A 26,950-nucleotide genomic window follows, 5' to 3' on the forward strand; every position below is an offset into this window, starting at 1 on the left:
GTGTGTGTGTGTGTGTGTGTGTAACAGGACTGAGTGTTTCAGCACTGACTGTGTGTGTGTAACAGGACTGAGTGTCCCAGCACTGACTGTGTGTGTGTGTAACATGACTGAGTGTCTCAGCACTGACTGTGTGTGTGTGTGTGTGTAACAGGACTGAGTGTTTCAGCACTGACTGGGTGTGTGTGTGTGTAACAGGACTGAGTGTTTCAGCACTGACTGTGTGTGTGTGTGTGTGTGTGTAACAGGACTGAGTGTCCCAGCACTGACTGTGTGTGTGTGTGTAACAGGACTGAGTGTTTCAGCACTGACTGTGTGTGTGTGTGTGTAACATGACTGAGTGTCCCAGCACTGACTGTGTGTGTGTAACAGGACTGAGTGTCGCAGCACTGACTGTTTGTGTGTGTGTGTGTGTGTGTGTGTGTGTGTGTGTAACAGGACTGAGTGTCCCAGCACTGACTGTGTGTGTGTGTGTGTAACAGGACTGAGTGTCCCAGCACTGACTGTGTGTGTGTAACAGGCCTGAGTGTCCCAGCACTGACTGTTTGTGTGTGTGTGTGTGTGTAACAGGACTGAGTGTCCCAGCACTGACTGTGTGTGTGTGTGTGTAACAGGACTGAGTGTCCCAGCACTGACTGTGTGTGTGTGTGTAACAGGACTGAGTGTCCCAGCACTGACTGTGTGTGTGTGTGTAACAGGACTGAGTGTCCCAGCACTGACTGTGAGTGTGTGTGTGTAACATGACTGAGTGTCCCAGCACTGACTGTGTGTGTGTAACAGGACTGAGTGTCCCAGCACTGACTGTTTGTGTGTGTGTGTGTGTAACAGGACTGAGTGTCCCAGCACTGACTGTGTGTGTGTGTGTGTAACATGACTGAGTGTCTCAGCACTGACCGTGTGTGTGTGTGTGTGTGTGTGTAACAGGACTGAGTGTTTCAGCACTGACTGTGTGTGTGTGTGTGTAACAGGACTGAGTGTCCCAGCACTGACTGTGTGTGTGTGTAACAGGACTGAGTGTCCCAGCACTGACTGTGTGTGTGTGTGTGTGTGTGTAACAGGACTGAGTGTTTCAGCACTGATTGTGTGTGTGTGTGTGTAACAGGACTGAGTGTCTCAGCACTGACTGTGTGTGTGTGTAACAGGACTGAGTGTCCCAGCACTGACTGTGTGTGTGTGTGTGTGTGTGTGTGTAACAGGACTGAGTGTTTCAGCACTGATTGTGTGTGTGTGTGTAACAGGACTGAGTGTCCCAGCACTGACTGTGTGTGTGTAACAGGACTGAGTGTCCCAGCACTGACTGTGTGTGTGTGTGTAACAGGACTAAGTGTCCCAGCACTGACTGTGTGTGTGTAACAGGACTGAGTGTCCCAGCACTGACTGTTTGTGTGTGTGTGTGTGTGTGTGTAACAGGACTAAGTGTTTCAGCACTGACTGGGTGTGTGTGTGTGTAACAGGACTGAGTGTTTCAGCACTGATTGTGTGTGTGTGTGTAACAGGACTGCGTGTCTCAGCACTGACTGTGTGTGTGTGTGTGTGTGTGTGTGTAACATGACTGAGTGTCTCAGCACTGACTGGGTGTGTGTGTGTGTAACAGGACTGAGTGTCTCAGCACTGACTGGGTGTGTGTGTGTGTGTGTGTAACAGGACTAAGTGTCCCAGCACTGACTGTGTGTGTGTGTGTGTGTGTGTGTGTGTGTGTGTGTGTAACAGGACTGAGTGTCTCAGCACTGACTGTGTGTGTGTGTGTGTGTGTGTAACAGGACTGAGTGTCTCAGCACTGACTGTGTGTGTGTAACATGACTGAGTGTCTCAGCACAGACTGTGTGTCTGTGTGTAACAGGACTGAGTGTCCCAGCACTGACTGTGTGTGTGTGTGTAACAGGACTGAGTGTCCCAGCACTGACTGTGTGTGTGTAACAGGACTGAGTGTCTCAGCACTGACTGTGTGTGTGTAACAGGACTGAGTGTCCCAGCACTGACTGTGTGTGTGTGTGTAACAGGACTGAGTGTCCCAGCACTGACTGTGTGTGTGTGTGTAACAGGACTGAGTGTCTCAGCACTGACTGGGTGTGTGTGTGTGTAACAGGACTGAGTGTTTCAGCACTGACTGTGTGTGTGTAACAGGACTGAGTGTCCCAGCACTGATTGTGTGTGTGTAACAGGACTGAGTGTCTCAGCACTGACTGTGTGTGTGTGTGTGTGTGTGTGTGTGTGTAACAGGACTGAGTGTTTCAGCACTGACTGTGTGTGTGTGTGTGTGTGTGTGTGTAACAGGACTGAGTGTCCCAGCACTGACTGTGTGTGTGTGTAACAGGACTGAGTGTCCCAGCACTGACTGTGTGTGTGTGTGTGTAACAGGACTGAGTGTCCCAGCACTGACTGTGTGTGTGTGTGTGTGTGTGTGTGTGTGTAACAGGACTGAGTGTTTCAGCACTGACTGTGTGTGTGTGTGTGTGTGTGTGTGTAACAGGACTGAGTGTCCCAGCACTGACTGTGTGTGTGTGTAACAGGACTGAGTGTCTCAGCACTGATTGTGTGTGTGTGTGTGTGTGTGTGTAACAGGACTGAGTGTCCCAGCACTGACTGTGTGTGTGTGTAACAGGACTGAGTGTCCCAGCACTGACTGGGTGTGTGTGTAACAGGACTGAGTGTCCCAGCACTGACTGTGTGTGTGTGTGTGTGTAACAGGACTGAGTGTCTCAGCACTGACTGTGTGTGTGTGTGTGTAACAGGACTGAGTGTCCCAGCACTGACTGTGTGTGTGTGTGTGTGTAACAGGACTGAGTGTCCCAGCACTGACTGTGTGTGTGTGTGTGTGTGTGTAACAGGACTGAGTGTCCCAGCACTGACTGTGTGTGTGTGTGTGTAACAGGACTCAGTGTTTCAGCACTGACTGTGTGTGTGTGTGTAACAGGACTAAGTGTCCCAGCACTGACTGTGTGTGTGTAACAGGACTGAGTGTCCCAGCACTGACTGTGTGTGTGTGTGTGTAACAGGACTGAGTGTCTCAGCACTGACTGTGTGTGTGTGTGTGTAACAGGACTCAGTGTTTCAGCACTGACTGTGTGTGTGTGTGTGTAACAGGACTGAGTGTCCCAGCACTGACTGTGTGTGTGTGTGTGTGTAACAGGACTGAGTGTCTCAGCACTGACTGTGTGTGTGTGTCACAGGACTGAGTGTCCCAGCACTGACTGGGTGTGTGTGTAACAGGACTGAGTGTCTCAGCACTGACTGTGTGTGTGTGTGTGTGTGTGTGTGTGTAACAGGACTGTGTGTCCCAGCACTGACTGGGTGTGTGTGTAACAGGACTGAGTGTCCCAGCACTGACTGTGTGTGTGTGTGTGTGTGTGTGTGTAACAGGACTGTGTGTCCCAGCACTGACTGTGTGTGTGTGTGTGTAACAGGACTGAGTGTCTCAGCACTGACTGTGTGTGTGTAACAGGACTGAGTGTCCCAGTACTGACTGTGTGTGTGTAACAGGACAGAGTGTCTCTGCACTGACTGTGTGTGTGTGTGTAACAGGACTGAGTGTCTCAGCACTGACTGTGTGTGTGTGTGTGTGTGTGTGTGTGTGTAACAGGACTGAGTGTCCCAGCACTGACTGGGTGTGTGTGTAACAGGACTGAGTGTCTCAGCACTGACTGTGTGTGTGTGTGTGTGTAACAGGACTGAGTGTCCCAGCACTGACTGTGTGTGTGTGTGTGTAACAGGACTGTGTGTCCCAGCACTGACTGGGTGTGTGTGTAACAGGACTGAGTGTCCCAGCACTGACTGTGTGTGTGTGTGTGTGTGTGTGTGTAAAACAGGACTGTGTGTCCCAGCACTGACTGGGTGTGTGTGTAACAGGACTGAGTGTCCCAGCACTGACTGTGTGTGTGTGTGTGTGTGTGTGTGTGTGTGTAACAGGACTGTGTGTCCCAGCACTGACTGGGTGTGTGTGTAACAGGACTGAGTGTCCCAGCACTGACTGTGTGTGTGTGTGTGTGTGTGTGTGTGTGTGTGTGTGTAACAGGACTGAGTGTCTCAGCACTGACTGTGTGTGTGTAACAGGACTGAGTGTCCCAGCACTGACTGTGTGTGTAACAGGACTGAGTGTCCCAGCACTGACTGTGTGTGTGTGTGTGTGTGTGTGTAACAGGACTGTGTGTCCCAGCACTGACTGGGTGTGTGTGTAACAGGACTGAGTGTCCCAGCTCTGACTGTGTGTGTGTGTGTAACAGGACTGAGTGTCCCAGCACTGACTGTGTGTGTGTGTGTGTGTAACAGGACTGAGTGTCCCAGCACTGACTGTGTGTGTGTGTGTGTAACAGGACTGAGTGTCCCAGCACTGACTGTGTGTGTGTGTGTGTAACAGGACTGAGTGTCCCAGCACTGACTGTGTGTGTGTGTGTGTGTGTGTGTAACAGGACTGAGTGTCTCAGCACTGACTGTGTGTGTGTAACAGGACTGAGTGTCTCAGCACTGACTGTGTGTGTGTGTAACATGACTGAGTGTCCCAGCACTGACTGTGTGTGTGTGTGTGTGTGTGTGTGTGTGTGTGTGTGTGTGTAACAGGACTGAGTGTCCCAGCACTGACTGTGTGTGTGTAACATGACTGAGTGTCTCAGCACAGACTGTGTGTGTGTGTGTAACAGGACTGAGTGTCCCAGCACTGACTGTGTGTGTGTGTGTAACAGGACTGAGTGTCCCAGCACTGACTGTGTGTGTGTGTGTAACAGGACTGAGTGTCTCAGCACTGACTGTGTGTGTGTGTAACATGACTGAGTGTCCCAGCACTGACTGTGTGTGTGTGTGTGTAACAGGACTGAGTGTCCCAGCACTGACTGTGTGTGTGTGTGTGTAACAGGACTGAGTGTCCCAGCACTGACTGTGTGTGTGTGTGTGTGTAACAGGACTGAGTGTCCCAGCACTGACTGTGTGTGTGTGTGTGTGTGTAACAGGACAGAGTGTCCCAGCACTGACTGTGTGTGTGTGTGTGTGTGTAACAGGACTGTGTGTCCCAGCACTGACTGTGTGTGTGTGTGTAACAGGACTGAGTGTCTCAGCACTGACTGTGTGTGTGTAACAGGACTGAGTGTCCCAGCACTGACTGTGTGTGTGTGTAACATGACTGAGTGTCCCAGCACTGACTGTGTGTGTGTGTGTGTGTGTGTGTGTGTGTGTGTAACAGGACTGAGTGTCCCAGCACTGACTGTGTGTGTGTAACAGGACTGAGTGTCTCAGCACTGACTGTGTGTGTGTGTGTGTGTGTGTGTAACAGGACTGAGTGTCTCAGCACTGACTGTGTGTGTGTAACATGACTGAGTGTCTCAGCACAGACTGTGTGTGTGTGTGTAACAGGACTGAGTGTCCCAGCACTGACTGTGTGTGTGTGTGTAACAGGACTGAGTGTCCCAGCACTGACTGTGTGTGTGTGTAACAGGACTGAGTGTCTCAGCACTGACTGTATGTGTGTGTAAAAGGACTGAGTGTCCCAGCACTGACTGTATGTGTGTGTAACAGGACTGAGTGTCCCAGCACTGACTGTATGTGTGTGTGTGTAACAGGACTGAGTGTCCCAGCACTGACTGTGTGTGTGTGTAACAGGACTGAGTGTCCCAGCACTGACTGTATGTGTGTGTAACAGGACTGAGTGTCCCAGCACTGACTGCATGTGTGTGTAACAGGACTGAGTGTCCCAGCACTGACTGTGTGTGTGTGTGTAACAGGACTGAGTGTCTCAGCACTGACTGGGTGTGTGTGTGTAACAGGACTGAGTGTCTCAGCACTGACACTGTGTGTGTGTGTAACAGGACTAAGTGTCCCTGCACTGACTGTGCGTGTGTGTGTGTGTGTGTGTAACAGGGCTGAGTGTCCCAGCACTGACTGTATGTGTGTGTAACAGGACTGAGTGTCCCAGCACTGACTGTATGTGTGTGTAACAGGACTGAGTGTCCCAGCACTGACTGTATGTGTGTGTAACAGGACTGAGTGTCCCAGCACTGACTGTGTGTGTGTGTGTAACAGGACTGAGTGTCTCAGCACTGACTGTGTGTGTGTGTGTGTGTGTAACATGACTGAGTGTCTCAGCACTGACTGGGTGTGTGTGTGTGTAACAGGACTGAGTGTCTCAGCACTGACTGGGTGTGTGTGTGTGTAACAGGACTGAGTGTCCTTGCACTGACTGTGTGTGTGTGTAACATGACTGAGTGTCCCAGCACTGACTGTGTGTGTGTGTGTGTGTGTGTAACAGGACTGAGTGTCCCAGCACTGACTGTGTGTGTGTGTGTGTCTGTGTGTGTGTGTGTGTGTAACAGGACTGAGTGTCCCAGCACTGACTGTGTGTGTGTGTGTGTGTGTTTGTGTGTGTAACAGGACTGAGTGTCCCAGCACTGACTGGGTGTGTGTGTAACAGGACTGAGTGTCCCAGCACTGACTGTGTGTGTGTGTGTAACAGGACTGAGTGTCCCAGCACTGACTAGGTGTGTGTGTAACAGGACTGAGTGTCCCAGCACTGACTGTGTGTGTGTGTAACAGGACTGAGTGTCTCAGCACTGACTGTGTGTGTGTGTGTGTAACAGGACTGAGTGTCCCAGCACTGACTGTGTGTGTGTGTGTGTGTAACAGGACTGAGTGTCCCAGCACTGACTCTGTGTGTGTGTGTGTGTGTGTGTGTGTGTAACAGGACTGAGTGTCCCAGCACTGACTGTGTGAGTGTGTGTGTAACAGGACTCAGTGTTTCAGTACTGACTGTGTGTGTGTGTGTGTAACAGGACTGAGTGTCTCAGCACTGACTGTGTGTGTGTGTGTAACAGGACTGAGTGTCCCAGCACTGACAGTGTGTGTGTAACAGGACTGAGTGTCCCAGCGCTGACTGGGTGTGTGTGTAACAGGACTGAGTGTCTCAGCACTGACTGTGTGTGTGTGTGTGTGTGTGTGTAACAGGACTGTGTGTCCCAGCACTGACTGTGTGTGTGTGTGTGTGTGTGTGTAACAGGAATGAGTGTCCCAGCACTGACTGTGTGTGTGTGTGTGTGTAACAGGACTGTGTGTCCCAGCACTGACTGTGTGTGTGTGTGTGTGTGTGTAACAGGACTGAGTGTCCCAGCACTGACTGTGTGTGTGTTTGTGTGTGTGTGTGTAACAGGACTGTGTGTCCCAGCACTGACTGTGTGTGTGTGTGTGTGTAACAGGACTGAGTGTCCCAGCACTGACTGTGTGTGTGTGTGTGTGTGTGTGTGTGTGTGTGTGTAACAGGACTGAGTGTCCCAGCACTGACTGTGTGTGTGTGTGTGTGTAACAGGACTGAGTGTCCCAGCACTGACTGTGTGTGTGTGCGTGTGTGTGTGTGTAACAGGACTGAGTGTCCCAGCACTGACTGTGTGTGTGTGTGTGTGTGTAACAGGACTCAGTGTTTCAGCACTGACTGTGTGTGTGTGTAACAGGACTGAGTGTCTCAGCACTGACTGTGTGTGTGTGTAACAGGACTGAGTGTCCCAGCACTGACTGGGTGTGTGTGTAACAGGACTGAGTGTCTCAGCACTGAATGTGTGTGTGTGTGTGTGTAACAGGACTGTGTGTCCCAGCACTGACTGGGTGTGTGTGTAACAGGACTGAGTGTCCCAGCACTGACTGTGTGTGTGTGTGTGTAACAGGACTGTGTGTCCCAGCACTGACTGGGTGTGTGTGTAACAGGACTGAGTGTCCCAGCACTGTCTGTGTGTGTGTGTGTGTGTGTGTGTGTGTGTGTAACAGGACTGTGTGTCCCAGCACTGACTGGGTGTGTGTGTAACAGGACTGAGTGTCCCAGCACTGACTGTGTGTGTAACAGGACTGAGAGTCTCAGCACTGACTGTATGTGTGTGTGTGTGTGTAACAGGACTGAGTGTCCCAGCACTGACTGTGTGTGTGTGTGTGTGTGTGTGTGTGTAACAGGACTGAGTGTCCCAGCACTGACTGTGTGTGTGTGTGTGTGTAACAGGACTGAGTGTCCCAGCACTGACTGTGTGTGTGTGTGTGTGTAACAGGACTGAGTGTCTCAGCACTGACTGTGTGTGTGTAACAGGACTGAGTGTCCCAGCACTGACTGTGTGTGTTACAGGACTGAGTGTCTCAGCACTGACTGTATGTGTGTGTGTGTGTGTGTGTGTAACAGGACTGAGTGTCCCAGCACTGACTGTGTGTGTGTGTGTGTGTGTAAAAGGACTGTGTGTCCCAGCACTGACTGGGTGTGTGTGTAACAGGACTGAGTGTCCCAGCACTGACTGTGTGTGTGTGTGTAACAGGACTGAGTGTCCCAGCACTGACTGTGTGTGTGTGTGTGTAACAGGACTGAGTGTCCCAGCACTGACTGTGTGTGTGTGTGTGTAACAGGACTGAGTGTCCCAGCACTGACTGTGTGTGTGTGTGTGTGTGTAACAGGACAGAGTGTCCCAGCACTGACTGTGTGTGTGTGTGTGTGTGTAACAGGACTGTGTGTCCCAGCACTGACTGTGTGTGTGTGTGTAACAGGACTGAGTGTCTCAGCACTGACTGTGTGTGTAACAGGACTGAGTGTCCCAGCACTGACTGTGTGTGTGTGTAACATGACTGAGTGTCCCAGCACTGACTGTGTGTGTGTGTGTGTGTGTGTGTGTGTGTAACAGGACTGAGTGTCCCAGCACTGACTGTGTGTGTGTGTGTGTGTGTGTGTGTGTGTAACAGGACTGAGTGTCCCAGCACTGACTGTGTGTGTGTGTGTGTGTAACAGGACTGAGTGTCCCAGCACTGACTGTGTGTGTGTGTGTGTGTAACAGGACTGAGTGTCTCAGCACTGACTGTGTGTGTGTAACAGGACTGAGTGTCCCAGCACTGACTGTGTGTGTTACAGGACTGAGTGTCTCAGCACTGACTGTATGTGTGTGTGTGTGTGTGTGTGTGTAACAGGACTGAGTGTCCCAGCACTGACTGTGTGTGTGTGTGTGTGTGTGTAACAGGACTGAGTGTCCCAGCACTGACTGTGTGTGTGTGTGTGTGTGTGTGTGTGTAAAAGGACTGTGTGTCCCAGCACTGACTGGGTGTGTGTGTAACAGGACTGAGTGTCCCAGCACTGACTGTGTGTGTGTGTGTAACAGGACTGAGTGTCCCAGCACTGACTGTGTGTGTGTGTGTGTAACAGGACTGAGTGTCCCAGCAGTGACTGTGTGTGTGTGTGTGTAACAGGACTGAGTGTCCCAGCACTGACTGTGTGTGTGTGTGTGTGTGTAACAGGACAGAGTGTCCCAGCACTGACTGTGTGTGTGTGTGTAACAGGACTGTGTGTCCCAGCACTGACTGTGTGTGTGTGTGTAACAGGACTGAGTGTCTCAGCACTGACTGTGTGTGTGTAACAGGACTGAGTGTCCCAGCACTGACTGTGTGTGTGTGTAACATGACTGAGTGTCCCAGCACTGACTGTGTGTGTGTGTGTCTGTGTGTGTGTGTAACAGGACTGAGTGTCCCAGCACTGACTGTGTGTGTGTAACAGGACTGAGTGTCTCAGCACTGACTGTGTGTGTGTGTGTGTGTGTGTAACAGGACTGAGTGTCTCAGCACTGACTGTGTGTGTGTAACATGACTGAGTGTCTCAGCACAGACTGTGTGTGTGTGTGTAACAGGACTGAGTGTCCCAGCACTGACTGTGTGTGTGTGTGTAACAGGACTGAGTGTCCCAGCACTGACTGTGTGTGTGTGTAACAGGACTGAGTGTCTCAGCACTGACTGTATGTGTGTGTAAAAGGACTGAGTGTCCCAGCACTGACTGTATGTGTGTGTAACAGGACTGAGTGTCCCAGCACTGACTGTATGTGTGTGTGTGTAACAGGACTGAGTGTCCCAGCACTGACTGTGTGTGTGTGTAACAGGACTGAGTGTCCCAGCACTGACTGTATGTGTGTGTAACAGGACTGAGTGTCCCAGCACTGACTGCATGTGTGTGTAACAGGACTGAGTGTCCCAGCACTGACTGTGTGTGTGTCTGTAACAGGACTGAGTGTCTCAGCACTGACTGGGTGTGTGTGTGTAACAGGACTGAGTGTCTCAGCACTGACACTGTGTGTGTGTGTAACAGGACTAAGTGTCCCTGCACTGACTGTGCGTGTGTGTGTGTGTGTGTGTGTAACAGGGCTGAGTGTCCTTGCACTGACTGTGTGTGTGTGTAACATGACTGAGTGTCCCAGCACTGACTGTGTGTGTGTGTGTGTGTGTGTAACAGGACTGAGTGTCCCAGCACTGATTGTGTGTGTGTGTGTGTCTGTGTGTGTGTGTGTGTGTAACAGGACTGAGTGTCCCAGCACTGACTGTGTGTGTGTGTGTGTGTGTTTGTGTGTGTAACAGGACTGAGTGTCCCAGCACTGACTGGGTGTGTGTGTAACAGGACTGAGTGTCCCAGCACTGACTGTGTGTGTGTGTGTAACAGGACTGAGTGTCCCAGCACTGACTAGGTGTGTGTGTAACAGGACTGAGTGTCCCAGCACTGACTGTGTGTGTGTGTAACAGGACTGAGTGTCTCAGCACTGACTGTGTGTGTGTGTGTGTAACAGGACTGAGTGTCCCAGCACTGACTGTGTGTGTGTGTGTGTGTGTAACAGGACTGAGTGTCCCAGCACTGACTCTGTGTGTGTGTGTGTGTGTGTGTGTGTGTAACAGGACTGAGTGTCCCAGCACTGACTGTGTGAGTGTGTGTGTAACAGGACTCAGTGTTTCAGTACTGACTGTGTGTGTGTGTGTGTAACAGGACTGAGTGTCTCAGCACTGACTGTGTGTGTGTGTGTAACAGGACTGAGTGTCCCAGCACTGACAGTGTGTGTGTAACAGGACTGAGTGTCCCAGCGCTGACTGGGTGTGTGTGTAACAGGACTGAGTGTCTCAGCACTGACTGTGTGTGTGTGTGTGTGTAACAGGACTGTGTGTCCCAGCACTGACTGTGTGTGTGTGTGTGTGTGTGTGTAACAGGAATGAGTGTCCCAGCACTGACTGTGTGTGTGTGTGTGTGTGTAACAGGACTGTGTGTCCCAGCACTGACTGTGTGTGTGTGTGTGTAACAGGACTGAGTGTCCCAGCACTGACTGTGTGTGTGTTTGTGTGTGTGTGTGTGTAACAGGACTGTGTGTCCCAGCACTGACTGTGTGTGTGTGTGTGTGTAACAGGACTGAGTGTCCCAGCACTGACTGTGTGTGTGTGTGTGTGTGTGTGTGTGTAACAGGACTGAGTGTCCCAGCACTGACTGTGTGTGTGTGTGTGTGTAACAGGACTGAGTGTCCCAGCACTGACTGTGTGTGTGTGCGTGTGTGTGTGTGTAACAGGACTGAGTGTCCCAGCACTGACTGTGTGTGTGTGTGTGTGTAACAGGACTCAGTGTTTCAGCACTGACTGTGTGTGTGTGTAACAGGACTGAGTGTCTCAGCACTGACTGTGTGTGTGTGTAACAGGACTGAGTGTCCCAGCACTGACTGGGTGTGTGTGTAACAGGACTGAGTGTCTCAGCACTGAATGTGTGTGTGTGTGTGTGTAACAGGACTGTGTGTCCCAGCACTGACTGGGTGTGTGTGTAACAGGACTGAGTGTCCCAGCACTGACTGTGTGTGTGTGTGTGTAACAGGACTGTGTGTCCCAGCACTGACTGGGTGTGTGTGTAACATGACTGAGTGTCCCAGCACTGACTGTGTGTGTGTGTGTGTGTGTGTGTGTGTAACAGGACTGTGTGTCCCAGCACTGACTGGGTGTGTGTGTAACAGGACTGAGTGTCCCAGCACTGTCTGTGTGTGTGTGTGTGTGTGTGTGTGTGTGTGTGAAACAGGACTGTGTGTCCCAGCACTGACTGGGTGTGTGTGTAACAGGACTGAGTGTCCCAGCACTGACTGTGTGTGTAACAGGACTGAGAGTCTCAGCACTGACTGTATGTGTGTGTGTGTGTGTAACAGGACTGAGTGTCCCAGCACTGACTGTGTGTGTGTGTGTGTGTGTAACAGGACTGAGTGTCCCAGCACTGACTGTGTGTGTGTGTGTGTGTAACAGGACTGAGTGTCCCAGCACTGACTGTGTGTGTGTGTGTGTGTAACAGGACTGAGTGTCTCAGCACTGACTGTGTGTGTGTAACAGGACTGAGTGTCCCAGCACTGACTGTGTGTGTTACAGGACTGAGTGTCTCAGCACTGACTGTATGTGTGTGTGTGTGTGTGTGTGTGTAACAGGACTGAGTGTCCCAGCACTGACTGTGTGTGTGTGTGTGTGTGTGTGTAACAGGACTGAGTGTCCCAGCACTGACTGTGTGTGTGTGTGTGTGTGTGTGTGTGTGTGTAAAAGGACTGTGTGTCCCAGCACTGACTGGGTGTGTGTGTAACAGGACTGAGTGTCCCAGCACTGACTGTGTGTGTGTGTGTAACAGGACTGAGTGTCCCAGCACTGACTGTGTGTGTGTGTGTGTAACAGGACTGAGTGTCCCAGCACTGACTGTGTGTGTGTGTGTGTAACAGGACTGAGTGTCCCAGCACTGACTGTGTGTGTGTGTGTGTGTGTAACAGGACAGAGTGTCCCAGCACTGACTGTGTGTGTGTGTGTGTGTGTAACAGGACTGTGTGTCCCAGCACTGACTGTGTGTGTGTGTGTAACAGGACTGAGTGTCTCAGCACTGACTGTGTGTGTAACAGGACTGAGTGTCCCAGCACTGACTGTGTGTGTGTGTAACATGACTGAGTGTCCCAGCACTGACTGTGTGTGTGTGTGTGTGTGTGTGTGTGTGTAACAGGACTGAGTGTCCCAGCACTGACTGTGTGTGTGTGTGTGTGTGTGTGTGTGTAACAGGACTGAGTGTCCCAGCACTGACTGTGTGTGTGTGTGTGTGTAACAGGACTGAGTGTCCCAGCACTGACTGTGTGTGTGTGTGTGTGTAACAGGACTGAGTGTCTCAGCACTGACTGTGTGTGTGTAACAGGACTGAGTGTCCCAGCACTGACTGTGTGTGTTACAGGACTGAGTGTCTCAGCACTGACTGTATGTGTGTGTGTGTGTGTGTGTGTGTGTAACAGGACTGAGTGTCCCAGCACTGACTGTGTGTGTGTGTGTGTGTGTAACAGGACTGAGTGTCCCAGCACTGACTGTGTGTGTGTGTGTGTGTGTGTGTGTGTAAAAGAACTGTGTGTCCCAGCACTGACTGGGTGTGTGTGTAACAGGACTGAGTGTCCCAGCACTGACTGTGTGTGTGTGTGTAACAGGACTGAGTGTCCCAGCACTGACTGTGTGTGTGTGTGTGTAACAGGACTGAGTGTCCCAGCAGTGACTGTGTGTGTGTGTGTGTAACAGGACTGAGTGTCCCAGCACTGACTGTGTGTGTGTGTGTGTGTGTAACAGGACAGAGTGTCCCAGCACTGACTGTGTGTGTGTGTGTGTGTGTAACAGGACTGTGTGTCCCAGCACTGACTGTGTGTGTGTGTGTAACAGGACTGAGTGTCTCAGCACTGACTGTGTGTGTGTAACAGGACTGAGTGTCCCAGCACTGACTGTGTGTGTGTGTAACATGACTGAGTGTCCCAGCACTGACTGTGTGTGTGTGTGTGTGTGTGTGTGTGTGTGTAACAGGACTGAGTGTCCCAGCACTGACTGTGTGTGTGTAACAGGACTGAGTGTCTCAGCACTGACTGTGTGTGTGTGTGTGTGTGTGTGTAACAGGACTGAGTGTCTCAGCACTGACTGTGTGTGTGTAACATGACTGAGTGTCTCAGCACAGACTGTGTGTGTGTGTGTAACAGGACTGAGTGTCCCAGCACTGACTGTGTGTGTGTGTGTAACAGGACTGAGTGTCCCAGCACTGACTGTGTGTGTGTGTAACAGGACTGAGTGTCTCAGCACTGACTGTATGTGTGTGTAAAAGGACTGAGTGTCCCAGCACTGACTGTATGTGTGTGTAACAGGACTGCGTGTCCCAGCACTGACTGTATGTGTGTGTGTGTAACAGGACTGAGTGTCCCAGCACTGACTGTGTGTGTGTGTAACAGGACTGAGTGTCCCAGCACTGACTGTATGTGTGTGTAACAGGACTGAGTGTCCCAGCACTGACTGCATGTGTGTGTAACAGGACTGAGTGTCCCAGCACTGACTGTGTGTGTGTGTGTAACAGGACTGAGTGTCTCAGCACTGACTGGGTGTGTGTGTGTAACAGGACTGAGTGTCTCAGCACTGACACTGTGTGTGTGTGTAACAGGACTAAGTGTCCCTGCACTGACTGTGCGTGTGTGTGTGTGTGTGTGTGTAACAGGGCTGAGTGTCCCAGCACTGACTGTATGTGTGTGTAACAGGACTGAGTGTCCCAGCACTGACTGTATGTGTGTGTAACAGGACTGAGTGTCCCAGCACTGACTGTATGTGTGTGTAACAGGACTGAGTGTCCCAGCACTGACTGTGTGTGTGTGTGTAACAGGACTGAGTGTCTCAGCACTGACTGTGTGTGTGTGTGTGTGTGTGTAACATGACTGAGTGTCTCAGCACTGACTGGGTGTGTGTGTGTGTAACAGGACTGAGTGTCTCAGCACTGACTGGGTGTGTGTGTGTGTAACAGGACTGAGTGTCCTTGCACTGACTGTGTGTGTGTGTAACATGACTGAGTGTCCCAGCACTGACTGTGTGTGTGTGTGTGTGTGTGTAACAGGACTGAGTGTCCCAGCACTGACTGTGTGTGTGTGTGTGTCTGTGTGTGTGTGTGTGTGTAACAGGACTGAGTGTCCCAGCACTGACTGTGTGTGTGTGGGTGTGTGTTTGTGTGTGTAACAGGACTGAGTGTCCCAGCACTGACTGGGTGTGTGTGTAACAGGACTGAGTGTCCCAGCACTGACTGTGTGTGTGTGTAACAGGACTGAGTGTCCCAGCACTGACTAGGTGTGTGTGTAACAGGACTGAGTGTCCCAGCACTGACTGTGTGTGTGTGTGTGTGTGTAACAGGACTGAGTGTCTCAGCACTGACTGTGTGTGTGTGTGTGTAACAGGACTGAGTGTCCCAGCACTGACTGTGTGTGTGTGTGTGTGTAACAGGACTGAGTGTCCCAGCACTGACTCTGTGTGTGTGTGTGTGTGTGTGTGTGTAACAGGACTGAGTGTCCCAGCACTGACTGTGTGAGTGTGTGTGTAACAGGACTCAGTGTTTCAGTACTGACTGTGTGTGTGTGTGTGTAACAGGACTGAGTGTCTCAGCACTGACTGTGTGTGTGTGTGTAACAGGACTGAGTGTCCCAGCACTGACAGTGTGTGTGTAACAGGACTGAGTGTCCCAGCGCTGACTGGGTGTGTGTGTAACAGGACTGAGTGTCTCAGCACTGACTGTGTGTGTGTGTGTGTGTGTGTGTGTAACAGGACTGTGTGTCCCAGCACTGACTGTGTGTGTGTGTGTGTGTGTGTGTGTAACAGGAATGAGTGTCCCAGCACTGACTGTGTGTGTGTGTGTGTGTAACAGGACTGTGTGTCCCAGCACTGACTGTGTGTGTGTGTGTGTGTGTAACAGGACTGAGTGTCCCAGCACTGACTGTGTGTGTGTTTGTGTGTGTGTGTGTAACAGGACTGTGTGTCCCAGCACTGACTGTGTGTGTGTGTGTGTGTAACAGGACTGAGTGTCCCAGCACTGACTGTGTGTGTGTGTGTGTGTGTGTGTGTATGTAACAGGACTGAGTGTCCCAGCACTGACTGTGTGTGTGTGTGTGTGTGTGTAACAGGACTGTGTGTCCCAGCACTGACTGTGTGTGTGTGTGTGTGTAACAGGACTGAGTGTCTCAGTACTGACTGTGTGTGTGTGTGTGTGTGTGTGTAACAGGACTGAGTGTCTCAGCACTGACTGGGTGGGTGTGTAACAGGTCTGAGTGTCTCAGCACTGACTGTCTGTGTGTGTGTGTGTGTGTGTGTAACAGGACTGAGTGTCCCAGCACTGACTGGGTGTGTGTGTAACAGGACTGAGTGTCTCAGCACTGACTGTGTGTGTGTGTGTGTGTGTGTAACAGGACTGAGTGTCCCAGCACTGACTGTGTGTGTGTGTGTGTAACAGGACTGTGTGTCCCAGCACTGACTGGGTGTGTGTGTGTGTGTGTGTGTGTAACAGGACTGAGTGTCCCAGCACTGACTGTGTGTGTGTAACAGGACTGAGTGTCCCAGCACTGACTGTGTGTGTGTGTGTGTGTGTGTGTGTGTGTGTGTAACAGGACTGTGTGTCCCAGCACTGACTGGGTGTGTGTGTAACAGGACTGAGTGTCCCAGCACTGACTGTGTGTGTGTGTGTGTGTGTGTGTGTGTGTGTGTGTGTAACAGGACTGTGTGTCCCAGCACTGACTGGGTGTGTGTGTAACAGGACTGAGTGTCCCAGCACTGACTCTGTGTGTGTGTGTGTTTGTGTGTGTAACAGGACTGTGTGTCCCAGCACTGACTGGGTGTGTGTGTAACAGGACTGAGTGCCCCAGCACTGACTGTGTGTGTGTGTGTGTGTGTGTAACAGGACTGTGTGTCCCAGCACTTACTGGGTGTGTGTGTAACAGGACTGAGTGTCCCAGCATTGACTGTGTGTGTGTGTGTGTGTGTGTGTAACAGGACTGAGTGTCTCAGCACTGACTGTATGTGTGTGTGTGTGTAACAGGACTGAGTGTCCCAGCACTGACTGTGTGTGTGTGTGTGTGTGTGTGTGTAACAGGACAGAGTGTCCCAGCACTGATTGTGTGTGTGTGTGTGTAACAGGACTGAGTGTCCCAGCACTGACTGTGTGTGTGTGTGTGTGTGTAACAGGACTGAGTGTCTCAGCACTGACTGTGTGTGTGTAACAGGACTGAGTGTCCCAGCACTGACTGTGTGTGTCACAGGACTGAGTGTCTCAGCACTGACTGTATGTGTGTGTGTGTGTGGGTGTAACAGGACTGAGTGTCCCAGCACTGACTGTGTGTGTGTGTGTGTGTGTGTGTGTGTGTGTGTGTGTAACAGGACTGAGTGTCCCAGCACTGACTGTGTGTGTGTGTGTGTGTGTGTGTGTAACAGGACTGTGTGTCCCAGCACTGACTGTGTGTGTGTGTGTGTGTGTGTGTGTGTAACAGGACTGTGTGTCCCAGCACTGACTGGGTGTGTGTGTAACAGGACTGAGTGTCCCAGCACTGGCTGTCTGTGTGTGTGTAACAGGACTGAGTGTCCCAGCACTGACTGTGTGTGTGTGTGTGTAACAGAACTGAGTGTCCCAGCACTGACTGTGTGTGTGTGTGTGTGTAACAGGACTGAGTGTCCCAGCACTGACTGTGTGTGTGTGTGTGTAACAGGACTGAGTGTCCCAGCACTGACTGTGTGTGTGTGTGTGTGTGTGTGTAACAGGACTGTGTGTCCCAGCACTGACTGTGTGTGTGTGTGTAACAGGACTGAGTGTCTCAGCACTGACTGTGTGTGTGTAACAGGACTGAGTGTCCCAGCACTGACTGTGTGTGTGTGTAACATGACTGAGTGTCCCAGCACTGACTGTGTGTGTGTGTGTGTGTGTGTGTGTAACAGGACTGAGTGTCCCAGCACTGACTGTGTGTGTGTAACAGGACTGAGTGTCTCAGCACTGACTGTGTGTGTGTGTGTGTGTAACAGGACTGAGTGTCCCAGCACTGACTGTGTGTGTGTGTGTGTGTAACAGGACTGAGTGTCTCAGCACTGACTGTATATGTGTGTGTAACAGGACTGAGTGTCCCAGCACTGACTGTATGTGTGCGTGTGTGTGTGTAACAGGACTGAGTGTCTCAGCTCTGACTGTGTGTGAGTGTGTAACAGGACTGAGTGTCCCAGCACTGACTGTATGTGTGCGTGTGTGTGTGTAACAGGACTGAGTGTCCCAGCTCTGACTGTTTGTGTGTGTGTAACAGGACTGAGTGTCCCAGCACTGACTGTGTGTGTGTGTGTGTGTGTGTGTAACAGGACTGAGTGTCTCAGCTCTGACTGTGTGTGTGTGTGTGTAACAGGACTGAGTGTCCCAGCACTGACTGTATGTGTGCGTGTGTGTGTGTAACAGGACTGAGTGTCTCAGCTCTGACTGTGTGTGTGTGTGTAACAGGACTGAGTGTCCCAGCACTGACTGTGTGTGTGTGTGTGTGTAACAGGACTGAGTGTCCCAGCACTGACTGTATGTGTGTGTGTGTGTAACAGGACTGAGTGTCCCAGCTCTGACTGTGTGTGTGTGTGTGTGTAACAGGACTGAGTGTCCCAGCACTGACTGTGTGTGTGTGTGTGTAACAGGACTGAGTGTCCCAGCACTGACTGTGTGTGTGTGTGTGTGTAACAGGACTGAGTGTCCCAGCACTGACTGTATATGTGTGTGTGTGTAACAGGACTGAGTGTCCCAGCACTGACTGTATGTGTGCGTGTGTGTGTGTAACAGGACTGAGTGTCTCAGCTCTGACTGTGTGTGTGTAACAGGACTGAATGTCCCAGCACTGACTGTATGTGTGTGTGTGTGTGTGTGCAACAGGACTGAGTGTCCCAGCACTGACTGTGTGTGTGTGTGTGTGACAGGACTGAGTGTCCCAGCACTGACTGTGTGTGTGTGTCTGTGTGTGTGTGTGTGTAACAGGACTGAGTGTCCCAGCACTGACTGTGTGTATGTGTGTGTAACAGGACAGAGTGTCCCAGCACTGACTGTATGTGTGTGTGTGTGACAGGACTGAGTGTCCCAGCACTGACTGTGTGTGTGTGTGTGTGTGTGTGTGTATAACAGGACTGAGTGTCCCAGCACTGACTGTGTGTGTGTTTGTGTAACAGGACTGAGGGTCCCAGCACTGACTGTGTGTGTGTAACAGGACTGAGTGTCCCAGCACTGACTGTGTGTGTGTAACAGGACTGAGTGTCCCAGCACTGACTGTGTGTGTGTGTGTGTGTGTGTGTGTGTAACAGGACAGAGTGTCTCAGCACTGACTGTGTGTGTGTGTGTGTGTGTGTGTAACAGGACTGAGTGTCTCAGCACTGACTGTGTGTGTGTGTGTGTGTAACAGGACTGAGTGTCTCAGCACTGACTGTGTGTGTGTGTGTAACAGGACTGAGTGTCTCAGCACTGATTGTGTGTGTGTGTGTGTAACAGGACTGAGTGTCCCAGCACTGACTGTGTGTGTGTAACAGGACTGAGTGTCCCAGCACTGACTGTGTGTATAACAGGACTGAGTGTCCCAGCACTGACTGCGTGTCTGTGTGTGTGTGTGTGTGTAACAGGACTGAGTGTCTCAGCACAGACTGTGTGTGTGTGTGTGTGTGTGTAACAGGACTGAGTGTCTCAGCACTGACTCTGTGTGTGTGTGTGTGTAACAGGACTGAGTGTCCCAGCACTGACTGTGTGTGTAACAGGACTGAGTGTCCAATCACTGACTGTGTGTGTGTGTGTGTGTAACAGGACTGAGTGTCCCAGCACTGACTGTGTGTGTGTGTGTGTGTGTGTGTGTAACAGGACTGAGTGTCCCAGCACTGACTGTGTGTGTGTGTGTGTGTGTAACAGGACTGAGTGTCCCAGCACTGACTGTGTGTGTGTGTGTGTAACAGGACTGAGTGTTTCAGCACTGACTGTGTGTGTGTAACAGGACTGAGTGTCCCAGCACTGACTGTTTGTGTGTGTGTGTGTGTGTGTGTGTAACAGGACTGAGTGTCTCAGCACTGACTGTGTGTGTGTGTGTGTGTGTGTGTGTGTGTGTGTAACAGGACTGAGTGTTTCAGCACTGACTGTGTGTGTGTAACAGGACTGAGTGTCCCAGCACTGACTGTGTGTGTGTAACAGGACTGAGTGTCTCAGCACTGACTGTTTGTGTGTGTGTGTGTAACAGGACTGAGTGTTTCAGCACTGACTGTGTGTGTGTGTGTGTGTAACAGGACTGAGTGTTTCAGCACTGACTGTGTGTGTGTGTGTGTGTAACAGGACTGAGTGTCTCAGCACTGACTGTGTGTGTGTAACATGACTGAGTGTCTCAGCACTGACTGTGTGTGTGTGTGTGTGTGTGTGTGTAACAGGACTGAGTGTTTCAGCACTGACTGTGTGTGTGTAACAGGACTGAGTGTCCCAGCACTGACTGTGTGTGTGTGTAACATGACTGAGTGTCTCAGCACTGACTGTGTGTGTGTGTGTGTGTGTGTAACAGGACTGAGTGTTTCAGCACTGACTGGGTGTGTGTGTGTGTAACAGGACTGAGTGTTTCAGCACTGACTGTGTGTGTGTGTGTGTGTGTAACAGGACTGAGTGTCCCAGCACTGACTGTGTGTGTGTGTGTAACAGGACTGAGTGTCCCAGCACTGACTGTGTGTGTGTAACAGGACTGAGTGTCGCAGCACTGACTGTTTGTGTGTGTGTGTGTGTGTGTGTGTGTAACAGGACTGAGTGTCCCAGCACTGACTGTGTGTGTGTGTGTGTAACAGGACTGAGTGTCCCAGCACTGACTGTGTGTGTTTAACAGGACTGAGTGTCCCAGCACTGACTGTTTGTGTGTGTGTGTGTGTGTAACAGGACTGAGTGTCCCAGCACTGACTGTGTGTGTGTGTGTGTAACAGGACTGAGTGTCCCAGCACTGACTGTGTGTGTGTGTGTAACAGGACTGAGTGTCCCAGCACTGACTGTGTGTGTGTGTGTAACAGGACTGAGTGTCCCAGCACTGACTGTGTGTGTGTGTGTGTAACAGGACTGAGTGTCCCAGCACTGACTGTGTGTGTGTAACAGGACTGAGTGTCCCAGCACTGACTGTGTGTGTGTGTGTGTGTGTAACAGGACTGAGTGTCCCAGCACTGACTGTGTGTGTGTGTGTAACAGGACTGAGTGTCCCAGCACTGACTGTGTGTGTGTGTGTGTAACATGACTGAGTGTCCCAGCACTGACTGTGTGTGTGTAACAGGACTGAGTGTCCCAGCACTGACTGTTTGTGTGTGTGTGTGTGTGTGTAACAGGACTGAGAGTCCCAGCACTGACTGTGTGTGTGTGTGTGTAACATGACTGAGTGTCTCAGCACTGACCGTGTGTGTGTGTGTGTGTGTGTAACAGGACTGAGTGTCCCAGCACTGACTGTGTGTGTGTGTGTGTAACAGGACTGAGTGTTTCAGCACTGACTGTGTGTGTGTAACAGGACTGAGTGTCCCAGCACTGACTGTTTGTGTGTGTGTGTGTGTGTGTGTAACAGGACTGAGTGTCTCAGCACTGACTGTGTGTGTGTGTGTGTGTGTGTAACAGGACTGAGTGTTTCAGCACTGACTGTGTGTGTGTAACAGGACTGAGTGTCCCAGCACTGACTGTGTGTGTGTAACAGGACTGAGTGTCTCAGCACTGACTGTGTGTGTGTGTGTGTGTAACAGGACTGAGTGTTTCAGCACTGACTCTGTGTGTGTGTGTGTGTGTAACAGGACTGAGTGTTTCAGCACTGACTGTGTGTGTGTGTGTGTGTAACAGGACTGAGTGTCTCAGCACTGACTGTGTGTGTGTAACATGACTGAGTGTCTCAGCACTGACTGTGTGTGTGTGTGTGTGTGTGTGTGTAACAGGACTGAGTGTTTCAGCACTGACTGTGTGTGTGTAACAGGACTGAGTGTCCCAGCACTGACTGTGTGTGTGTGTAACATGACTGAGTGTCTCAGCACTGACTGTGTGTGTGTGTGTGTGTGTGTAACAGGACTGAGTGTTTCAGCACTGACTGGGTGTGTGTGTGTGTAACAGGACTGAGTGTTTCAGCACTGACTGTGTGTGTGTGTGTGTGTGTAACAGGACTGAGTGTCCCAGCACTGACTGTGTGTGTGTGTGTAACAGGACTGAGTGTTTCAGCACTGACTGTGTGTGTGTAACAGGACTGAGTGTCCCAGCACTGACTGTTTGTGTGTGTGTGTGTGTGTAACATGACTGAGTGTCCCAGCACTGACTGTGTGTGTGTAACAGGACTGAGTGTCGCAGCACTGACTGTTTGTGTGTGTGTGTGTGTGTGTGTGTGTAACAGGACTGAGTGTCCCAGCACTGACTGTGTGTGTGTGTGTGTAACAGGACTGAGTGTCCCAGCACTGACTGTGTGTGTTTAACAGGACTGAGTGTCCCAGCACTGACTGTTTGTGTGTGTGTGTGTGTGTAACAGGACTGAGTGTCCCAGCACTGACTGTGTGTGTGTGTGTGTAACAGGACTGAGTGTCCCAGCACTGACTGTGTGTGTGTGTGTAACAGGACTGAGTGTCCCAGCACTGACTGTGTGTGTGTGTGTAACAGGACTGAGTGTCCCAGCACTGACTGTGTGTGTGTGTGTGTAACAGGACTGAGTGTCCCAGCACTGACTGTGTGTGTGTAACAGGACTGAGTGTCCCAGCACTGACTGTGTGTGTGTGTGTGTGTGTAACAGGACTGAGTGTCCCAGCACTGACTGTGTGTGTGTGTGTAACAGGACTGAGTGTCCCAGCACTGACTGTGTGTGTGTGTGTGTAACATGACTGAGTGTCCCAGCACTGACTGTGTGTGTGTAACAGGACTGAGTGTCCCAGCACTGACTGTTTGTGTGTGTGTGTGTGTGTGTAACAGGACTGAGAGTCCCAGCACTGACTGTGTGTGTGTGTGTGTAACATGACTGAGTGTCTCAGCACTGACCGTGTGTGTCTGTGTGTGTGTGTAACAGGACTGAGTGTTTCAGCACTGACTGTGTGTGTGTGTGTGTAACAGGACTGAGTGTGCCAGCACTGACTGTGTGTGTGTGTAACAGGACTGAGTGTCCCAGCACTGACTGTGTGTGTGTGTGTGTGTGTGTGTGTAACAGGACTGAGTGTTTCAGCACTGATTGTGTGTGTGTGTGTGTAACAGGACTGAGTGTCTCAGCACTGACTGTGTGTGTGTGTGTGTGTGTGTGTAACAGGACTGAGTGTCCCAGCACTGACTGTGTGTGTGTCTGTGTGTGTGTGTGTGTAACAGGACTGAGTGTTTCAGCACTGATTGTGTGTGTGTGTGTAACAGGACTGAGTGTCCCAGCACTGACTGTGTGTGTGTAACAGGACTGAGTGTCCCAGCACTGACTGTGTGTGTGTGTGTAACAGGACTAAGTGTCCCAGCACTGACTGTGTGTGTGTAACAGGACTGAGTGTCCCAGCACTGACTGTTTGTGTGTGTGTGTGTGTGTGTGTAACAGGACTGAGTGTCTCAGCTCTGACTGTGTGTGTGTGTGTAACAGGACTGAGTGTCCCAGCACTGACTGTATGTGTGCGTGTGTGTGTGTAACAGGACTGAGTGTCTCAGCTCTGACTGTGTGTGTGTGTGTAACAGGACTGAGTGTCCCAGCACTGACTGTGTGTGTGTGTGTGTGTAACAGGACTGAGTGTCCCAGCACTGACTGTATGTGTGTGTGTGTGTGTAACAGGACTGAGTGTCCCAGCTCTGACTGTGTGTGTGTGTGTAACAGGACTGAGTGTCCCAGCACTGACTATGTGTGTGTGTGTGTAACAGGACTGAGTGTCCCAGCACTGACTGTGTGTGTGTGTGTGTGTAACAGGACTGAGTGTCCCAGCACTAACTGTATATGTGTGTGTGTGTAACAGGACTGAGTGTCCCAGCACTGACTGTATGTGTGCGTGTGTGTGTGTAACAGGACTGAGTGTCTCAGCTCTGACTGTGTGTGTGTAACAGGACTGAATGTCCCAGCACTGACTGTATATGTGTGTGTGTGTAACAGGACTGAGTGTCACAGCACTGACTGTATGTGTGCGCGTGTGTGTGTAACAGGACTGAGTGTCTCAGCTCTGACTGTATGTGTGTGTGTGTGTGTGTGCAACAGGACTGAGTGTCCCAGCACTGACTGTGTGTGTGTGTGTGTGACAGGACTGAGTGTCCCAGCACTGACTGTGTGTGTGTGTCTGTGTGTGTAACAGGACTGAGTGTCCCAGCACTGACTTTGTGTGTGTGTGTGTAACAGGACTGAGTGTCCCAACACTGACTGTTTGTGTGTGTGTGTGTGTGTAACATGACTGAGTGTCCCAGCACTGACTGTGTGTGTGTAACAGGACTGAGTGTCGCAGCACTGACTGTTTGTGTGTGTGTGTGTGTGTGTGTGTGTAACAGGACTGAGTGTCCCAGCACTGACTGTGTGTGTGTGTGTGTAACAGGACTGAGTGTCCCAGCACTGACTGTGTGTGTTTAACAGGACTGAGTGTCCCAGCACTGACTGTTTGTGTGTGTGTGTGTGTGTAACAGGACTGAGTGTCCCAGCACTGACTGTGTGTGTGTGTGTGTAACAGGACTGAGTGTCCCAGCACTGACTGTGTGTGTGTGTGTAACAGGACTGAGTGTCCCAGCACTGACTGTGTGTGTGTGTGTAACAGGACTGAGTGTCCCAGCACTGACTGTGTGTGTGTGTGTGTAACAGGACTGAGTGTCCCAGCACTGACTGTGTGTGTGTAACAGGACTGAGTGTCCCAGCACTGACTGTGTGTGTGTGTGTGTGTGTAACAGGACTGAGTGTCCCAGCACTGACTGTGTGTGTGTGTGTAACAGGACTGAGTGTCCCAGCACTGACTGTGTGTGTGTGTGTGTAACATGACTGAGTGTCCCAGCACTGACTGTGTGTGTGTAACAGGACTGAGTGTCCCAGCACTGACTGTTTGTGTGTGTGTGTGTGTGTGTAACAGGACTGAGAGTCCCAGCACTGACTGTGTGTGTGTGTGTGTAACATGACTGAGTGTCTCAGCACTGACCGTGTGTGTGTGTGTGTGTGTGTAACAGGACTGAGTGTTTCAGCACTGACTGTGTGTGTGTGTGTGTAACAGGACTGAGTGTGCCAGCACTGACTGTGTGTGTGTGTAACAGGACTGAGTGTCCCAGCACTGACTGTGTGTGTGTGTGTGTGTGTGTGTGTAACAGGACTGAGTGTTTCAGCACTGATTGTGTGTGTGTGTGTGTAACAGGACTGAGTGTCTCAGCACTGACTGTGTGTGTGTGTGTGTAACAGGACTGAGTGTCCCAGCACTGACTGTGTGTGTGTCTGTGTGTGTGTGTGTGTAACAGGACTGAGTGTTTCAGCACTGATTGTGTGTGTGTGTGTAACAGGACTGAGTGTCCCAGCACTGACTGTGTGTGTGTAACAGGACTGAGTGTCCCAGCACTGACTGTGTGTGTGTGTGTAACAGGACTAAGTGTCCCAGCACTGACTGTGTGTGTGTAACAGGACTGAGTGTCCCAGCACTGACTGTTTGTGTGTGTGTGTGTGTGTGTGTAACAGGACTGAGTGTCTCAGCTCTGACTGTGTGTGTGTGTGTAACAGGACTGAGTGTCCCAGCACTGACTGTATGTGTGCGTGTGTGTGTGTAACAGGACTGAGTGTCTCAGCTCTGACTGTGTGTGTGTGTGTAACAGGACTGAGTGTCCCAGCACTGACTGTGTGTGTGTGTGTGTGTGTAACAGGACTGAGTGTCCCAGCACTGACTGTATGTGTGTGTGTGTGTGTAACAGGACTGAGTGTCCCAGCTCTGACTGTGTGTGTGTGTGTGTAACAGGACTGAGTGTCCCAGCACTGACTATGTGTGTGTGTGTGTAACAGGACTGAGTGTCCCAGCACTGACTGTGTGTGTGTGTGTGTGTAACAGGACTGAGTGTCCCAGCACTAACTGTATATGTGTGTGTGTGTAACAGGACTGAGTGTCCCAGCACTGACTGTATGTGTGCGTGTGTGTGTGTAACAGGACTGAGTGTCTCAGCTCTGACTGTGTGTGTGTAACAGGACTGAATGTCCCAGCACTGACTGTATATGTGTGTGTGTGTAACAGGACTGAGTGTCACAGCACTGACTGTATGTGTGCGCGTGTGTGTGTAACAGGACTGAGTGTCTCAGCTCTGACTGTATGTGTGTGTGTGTGTGTGTGCAACAGGACTGAGTGTCCCAGCACTGACTGTGTGTGTGTGTGTGTGACAGGACTGAGTGTCCCAGCACTGACTGTGTGTGTGTGTCTGTGTGTGTAACAGGACTGAGTGTCCCAGCACTGACTTTGTGTGTGTGTAACAGGACTGAGTGTCCCAACACTGACTGTATGTGTGTGTGTGTGACAGGACTGAGTGTCCCAGCACTGACTGTGTGTGTGTGTGTGTGTGTGTATAACAGGACTGAGTGTCCCAGCACTGACTGTGTGTGTGTGTGTGTAACAGGCCTGAGGGTCCCAGCACTGACTGTGTGTGTGTAACAGGACTGAGTGTCCCAGCACTGACTGTGTGTGTGTAATAGGACTGAGTGTCCCAGCACTGACTGTGTGTGTGTGTGTGTGTGTGTGTGTGTGTGTGTAACAGGACTGAGTGTCTCAGCACTGACTGTGTGTGTGTGTGTGTGTGTGTGTAACAGGACTGAGTGTCTCAGCACTGACTGTGTGTGTGTGTGTGTGTAACAGGACTGAGTGTCTCAGCACTGACTGTGTGTGTGTGTGTAACAGGACTGAGTGTCTCAGCACTGATTGTGTGTGTGTGTGTGTAACAGGACTGAGTGTCCCAGCACTGACTGTGTGTGTGTAACAGGACTGAGTGTCCCAGCACTGACTGTGTGTGTAACAGGACTGAGTGTCCCAGCACTGACTGCGTGTCTGTGTGTGTGTGTGTGTGTAACAGGACTGAGTGTCTCAGCACAGACTGTGTGTGTGTGTGTGTGTGTGTGTAACAGGACTGAGTGTCTCAGCACTGACTCTGTGTGTGTGTGTGTGTGTGTGTAACAGGACTGAGTGTCCCAGCACTGACTGTGTGTGTAACAGGACTGAGTGTCCAATCACTGACTGTGTGTGTGTGTGTGTGTAACAGGACTGAGTGTCCCAGCACTGACTGTGTGTGTGTGTGTGTGTGTGTGTGTAACAGGACTGAGTGTCCCAGCACTGACTGTGTGTGTGTGTGTGTGTGTGTAACAGGACTGAGTGTCCCAGCACTGACTGTGTGTGTGTGTGTGTAACAGGACTGAGTGTTTCAGCACTGACTGTGTGTGTGTAACAGGACTGAGTGTCCCAGCACTGACTGTTTGTGTGTGTGTGT

This window comes from Scyliorhinus torazame, chromosome 12 (genome assembly GCF_047496885.1).
Source record: "Scyliorhinus torazame isolate Kashiwa2021f chromosome 12, sScyTor2.1, whole genome shotgun sequence".
NCBI classification, from domain to species: domain Eukaryota; kingdom Metazoa; phylum Chordata; class Chondrichthyes; order Carcharhiniformes; family Scyliorhinidae; genus Scyliorhinus; species Scyliorhinus torazame.